We start from the raw sequence: 6,486 nt of genomic DNA, 5'->3' as shown, positions 1-6,486 counted from the left end.
TAAATATTGCCATGCGTTATCTGCCTTTGGATTCATCGCTAATGCACGAACGTAGTAACGAATTGAGTCCTCATACATACCCTGTGACATTATATTATCTTACAAATTAAATCCATTTCCAATCAGTGCTATGCAGTCAATATCACCGATTGGAAATGGATCGAGTCCTCATACATACCCTCATACATACCCTGGGACCAAACTTGCAATACGGTCAGGGCAAACCACAGGAACGGTTTGTACAATTTTTTCAAAAAATAAATAGTTAAGATGCATATTATATACCATTTGTATGGCTCACTCCAAGTGCAAGAAGTACTTCCAAGTTTCTCGGGTCAGCTTCATGTGCACGCATCATTGATGCAATTGCCTGTTATAACAGTTGAATAACAAATGATAAATATAAAGTTGAACAATTAATAATAAATATATTATAATAATGGAAACCTGCTGGTCGTCATCATTTTCGGCATGTGCAACACCAAGTAACCTCCAACCTTCAGCATTATCAGGGTTCTTTAAAACTTCCGCTTCTAAAGCAAGAACCGCTTCACTTAAAAGACCTTTTCTGAACAGTTCTTGACCTTCTTTCAAAGGTTCAGGATGGCCCACATAAGGGTTCAAATCAGAGAACACATAAACTCCCCTTGAACTGTCGCCTTTTTGCTTCAAAACAGTTTGTTCGTTTAAGTACCTACAAAAATTACTCGTTACTATCAATTTACGAGCAAATTTACTGTCTTCTTTGACTTCACTTTGACCAAGATAAGACTTACTCATCATATGCATTCGCCCAGTTATCAGCAGAATCATCTAGAATCCCTTCGCCGACCTGGCGCCCAAATTCATCTACCCAATCATTGACTTGCAGCTTGGAGAACCCATTGACCCACTGTTCATCTACTGGACCGTGATGAACATGTTCGTTTGCAAAATCATCAGCCCAACTCTCAGGGCCCCTAGAAACCTAAAAATACAATTATTCATTATTCAGTAATATAATATTGACCATACATGGGTGGGCCCAGAAAGTTCTACTTACTTGTTCATGCGCAAACTGATCGGCCTAAGAGGAGGGGCCTGCATTATACTGTTGTTGAAATTCATTTGCCCAGTCACCACTTGCAGGTTTGACTTGGTTATCTTCAATAGTCAACTCCCCACGGCTCATCTTTGAAACAAACTGAAGGAACTTTGAGTTCTGCATGTAGCAAAGTTATGTCATCATCAAATAAGTTCACACCGATACTTGAATATTAAAAATGTAATGAATTTATAAATATAACCTGAAATTTAGGATTGCTGTTCTGGGCTAACGTGTGTGCTAGCATACGAGTCTGTTCCATAGCAGCCAAAGATGGAATATTTTGACCAGCCATTCGGTCAACAGATGTCATCTGCCTTTGCTCCTGAAATCAATTACACCACATATTAAAACAGAATAAAATAACAATAATAATAATAATAATAACAGATCAATATAAAGGGCTATAATATACAATAAGTCCTTACGTGTTCAAACTCAGAAGCCCAGCCACCAGCGCCATGTTGGCGTTCAAATGATAGGGCCCACGCATTAGGGTCACCCTGACTGACTCTGTGTTGGGCGAATTCGTCAGCCCAACCGTCTGCACCGAGTGGTCTAGGTGGTATGGCTTGTGACTCACCCCAATATTGTTCGAGCTCGGGGTATCTTCCAGGCATCGGGCCCCTAGCCATACCCTGACTATCAATCTCTAAAGAAGATAACAGAGCATTCACCTGAATAAGTATATGCATATATACATAAAGTCAGTTGGAAAGACAACAAGAAAGAAAAGAATATAACTTTGATTTGTGAGAAAGAAACCTGGCCATTTATGAAATCCTCACTTCGGTCAGCAAATATATGTCTAGCCATGATGCTACTACGATCGCGTATGCAACGTTTGTCCCCTTCAGACAACCCTAATACAGGAAGTTGAGTGGGACCGAAAGGAACTCCACCATGACTGCTATTAACAAATGAATGTAGAAAACTTGATAATACTCTTTGAGGTGGACCTGTATCACAACAGATTGTAAAACAAAATGGCCAATACATCCAAAGCAATCATATATGATAAGTTGCTAACTTTACCATTTAACTCCGGTTGAAGCTGCGGTTGCCCAGGTTGGAAATGAGGAATCTGAGGGTTTTGGATTCCATCCCAAACTTCAGCAAGTCTGTTGTCATTTGCAGCATGGAAACCATTAATGAACTCTGATCCCTGAAATGCAGAAAATACATAAATATATAGGACATGGTACAGGATTTGACAGAGTTACATCTCTATGGGGACATGGTCCAGAATGGGAGTTCATGGAGATGTAGGATTAGGATTAAGGACCCTTAGGGGAGTGTACACCTTAGGTGGACTGCAATTGCTTTTGCCGTTTACTAATGGTGTATGTATGTTGTTCTATGATGTTACATCTATGATTACCTTTACTGACATCTTCTATTGGTGGTAGCCTCCTAATTCTGCAGTTTGGATGGCAATACTAGCACACTAGCACTATATATTTAATACTTTGCTTGGTATGCAGGTCTTAGCTAGAGCCAAGAGTCTCACTAGAAGCGACCTCTCTATCCCTTGGGATAGAGGTATGGTTTGCCTACATCCCACCCTTCCCAGACCCTACCAACAGCTTTGCTATGGGTGGGATTTTACTGGCTATGGTTGTTTTTGTTTATAAACATTCATGAACCACTGAATGAAGTAAAATAAAAACCTTATTCTGTTGATGCAGAGGATGTTCCAACTCGGAACCAGGAAGTGCTGTCAATGGATCTACGACTCCCGGGTACAAATTGTTGCCAGAAGAATTAAGTGCTGATGTAGGAATCTCCTGCAGCCTTTCCTGCTTACAATAAAATGTATGTTATCTTAACTGGTCAAATTGTGCATATAGCCACATCCTTCATTATATGAAGCGTGATCAGAAGTAAGAATAAGATATCAAGACTACCAAATTTGCCAAAACTTGATAATGTTTGATGGATGCCAAAGATTTCAACATATTATTATTATACACCAGTTCAATAGTCTCACAGATCTGAATAAGTTTTGAGAGTGTATAATTACACAAACAGTTTCGTATTTAAGCATCTTCATAACTTCTTAATCATCCAGGAACACAGAAAACATAATAATAGAATAACCTAATCATAAGGTTTTGGATGACTACACAAATCAATAAATACAAATCAAATTTAGCAATGATCCTCAAGCTTATATGCAATCAAACTAGACATCATTCATAGCTTTCTGGAGCAAATGAACTCCAGATATATAATAATTTGGCTATTACTTCAAACTTCACGATTGGAATCAACAAATTAGGTACCAGTTTGGCGGCAAGAGTACCTTTTGTAAGTAAGAATTAAGTTCAGCAGTCTCACACAAATCTTATTAAAGTGTTCGAGAGTTTATGACTAGACAAACAATTTCCTATTTCAAGCATCTCCATAACTATTTAATCATTCAGCAACAAAAAAAAGATATTAATAAAACAACCTAATAATTAATAAATGAAATTTTGGATGAGTACCATAATCAATAAATACAATTCAATTCTGCAGTAACAATGATCCTAAAGCTTATATAAGTTTTCCAATTGAATTTTTTTCTGAAGAAATGAACATGAAATCCAGATATAAATCTTCAATAACTATACGATAATTTGCCTATGATTTCTAACTTCACGGTTGGAACCAGCATATTAAGTATGTAATCAATTGTCTCAACAGAACTTGATAAAGTTTTGAGAGTTAATTATTACACAAACAACATCCTAATTCAAGCATCTCCATGGCTTCTTAATCATCAAGGAACTCAGAAAACCTAATAATAGAACTGTAAGTAATCAATAAATGCAATTCAATTCTGTTTCAGCAATGATCCTCAAGCTTGTATTCAATCAAACTGGGCACCAAGTTTCAACAGGGATATATGATAATTTGCCTATGATTTCTAACTTTACGATTGAAATCAACAAATTATGTACAATTACGTCAAAACTACCTCTTGAAATGAAGAATCGATTGGAGCGTTAGAGAGAGCACTGAGAGCACATATTATTATTATTATTTTACACCAGTTCAATAGTCTCACAGATCTTAGTAGAGTTTTGAAAGTTTATAATTCAACGATCAATTTCCTATGTCAAGTATGAACACAAAAAATCAAAAAATAGAATAACCTAACAATAAGGCTTTGGATGAGTACAGAACTCAACAAATACAATTTAATTCTGCTTTAGAAATGATCCTGAAGCTCATGTGCAATCAAATTAAGCATCATAAACATAAGTCAATTCCAATAATAATAATAATAATAACAACACCACCACCAACAACAGTTCGAAGAAGTAAATAACTATCTACCTACGATTTCTAACTTCACAATTCAAATCAACAAATTAAGTACAGAACTCAATATATACAGTTCAATTCTGCTTTAGAAATGATCCTCAAGCTCATGTACAGTCTAATATAATTCAATTCCGATAATAATAATAATAATAATAATAATAACCTAATAAATTACAACAGTTCGAATAACTAAATAACTATCTACCTACAATTTCTAACTTCACGATTCAAATCAACATAATTAAGTACAATTAGCTCAAAATTTACAGCAATAGAACCTCAAATTATGTACAGCACAATTCAATTCTGCTTTAGAAATTACAATCAAAGTAAACATCATAAACATAATTCAATAACAATAATAATAATAACCTAATAAATTACAACATTTCGAATAACTATCTACCTAAGATTTCTAACTTCAAGATTGAAATCAACAAATTAAGCACAATTAGGTCAAAATTCGCCAAGCTCATGTACAGTCAAATTGAACATCATAAACATAATTTAATTCTGATAACAACAACAACAACAACAATAATAATAATAGAACAGCCTAACGATAAGCTTTTGGATGAGTACAGAACATAATAAATACAAGTCAATTCTGCTTTAGAAATGATCTTCAAGCTTATTACAATCAAATTAAGCATCATAAACATAACTCAATTCCAACAACAACAACAATAATAATAATAATAAGTTAACCGGCACCGGTGGTAAAACACTAGTTAATTAATAAATAATAAACACGCCAAGCCCGAGCTTAATCGAATTAAGTGCACAGTTAGTTATAGTCAACTACAGTACTATCTAAAAACTATATGTGATGAGATCTGACAATATAACACAATAAATTACAAACGGAGAAATGAATAATAATAATAATAATAATAATAACAACAACAACAATAACAATAGAGCAGCCTAACGATAAGCTTTTGATGAGTACAGAACATAATAAATACAAGTCAATTCTGCCTTAGAAATGATCTTCAAGCTCATGTAAAATCAAATTAAACATCATAAACAAACTCAATAATAATAATAATAACAGCTACCTAACTACAACAAGTAAATAACTAACTTACACGATTGGAATCAACAAAATTAAGTACAATTAGGTCAAAACTGGCGGCAAATAAGCCGTACCTTTTGAGATGAAGAGCCAGTTAAGGCGTTCGCAAGAGCACCGAGAGGATTTGACGAAGATGACGAGCCAGGCACGGCACACGCCGCACCGCCGGTCACTAAATCACGCATCGCCATTGGTCAATTGACTGTGAGTTATGGTTCGATTGGGTTAGGGTTTGGATAGCAATCGGTAATCTGTTAACACCTAATAATAATAATGGAAGTAGAAGAAGCAGATAGATAATGGATTATATATTTTTGGTCTATATTTCTTTGTGCATAAATAATAAATAAAATAAAAATATAAGAACCTGTTATATACTTAACTCGTATGCGGTTGTTATTTGACTGGGTAATTAAAATGGGTAAAAACTCTTTATTTAGGTTTAGGGGGTAAACGAGTCGAGTTGTTAGCGAACTCTTTAAGATTGATTCGTTAAAAAGCTTGATTGAGCTAAGCTTAATTGAGCTCGAGCTTCACTTATCGAGCCTAAACGAGCCTGTAATTTATATAATTTTTTAAAATATATATTAAATAATAATTAATATATATGTGTGTGTGTGTGTTATGAAAAAATAAATAAAAATAACTAAATAATACATATTTTTATACATAAAATTATAATAGGAAAAAATATATAAAAATAATTATAATTATATAAAAAATAATTGATAAATAATAAACGAGCCGAGCTCGAGCTTGAGAATCTGCTCATGAGCTCAAGCTTTGAAAATAGAGCTCGAAAGGAGCCGAGCACGAGCTCTGGGTAAGTTAAACGAGTCGGCTCAGCTCGTTTGCACCCCTATTCACATTCACGCTATTAAAAAAGTTCGAGGCTTACGCCCTTCTTGCGGTGCACGCATATAATGTATATATGTGTGAACCCTCGGGTGGGCAAAAGCGAAATTGCACTAATTTTGACGTTATTTTACCAATATCGTGAAAATAACGTTAA

The 6,486-nt window shown here is 34.8% G+C and overlaps 1 pseudogene across 1 annotated transcript; it reads right to left on the bottom strand.

Annotated features, from left to right (window-relative positions):
* Positions 1–277: 277 nt before the first annotated feature.
* On the bottom strand, positions 278–5,772 carry LOC143594110 (peroxisome biogenesis protein 5-like; annotated as a pseudogene). Its single transcript, XR_013146264.1, has 10 exons — positions 5,549–5,772; positions 2,755–2,883; positions 2,120–2,249; positions 1,850–2,043; positions 1,513–1,761; positions 1,287–1,409; positions 1,043–1,201; positions 777–967; positions 448–694; positions 278–370 (listed from the first exon to the last, which is right to left on the bottom strand). The product of XR_013146264.1 is annotated as a peroxisome biogenesis protein 5-like (transcript).
* Between the last annotated feature and the right edge of the window lie 714 nt (positions 5,773–6,486).

Source organism: Bidens hawaiensis, unplaced genomic scaffold (genome assembly GCF_021521415.1).
Source record: "Bidens hawaiensis isolate Kalapana, Puna unplaced genomic scaffold, B.hawaiensis_p1.1 tig00043092_1, whole genome shotgun sequence".
NCBI classification, from domain to species: Eukaryota; Viridiplantae; Streptophyta; class Magnoliopsida; order Asterales; family Asteraceae; genus Bidens; species Bidens hawaiensis.
The sequence above is the reverse complement of the archived record's forward strand: the minus strand, read 5'-3'. Positions and strand labels throughout refer to the sequence as shown.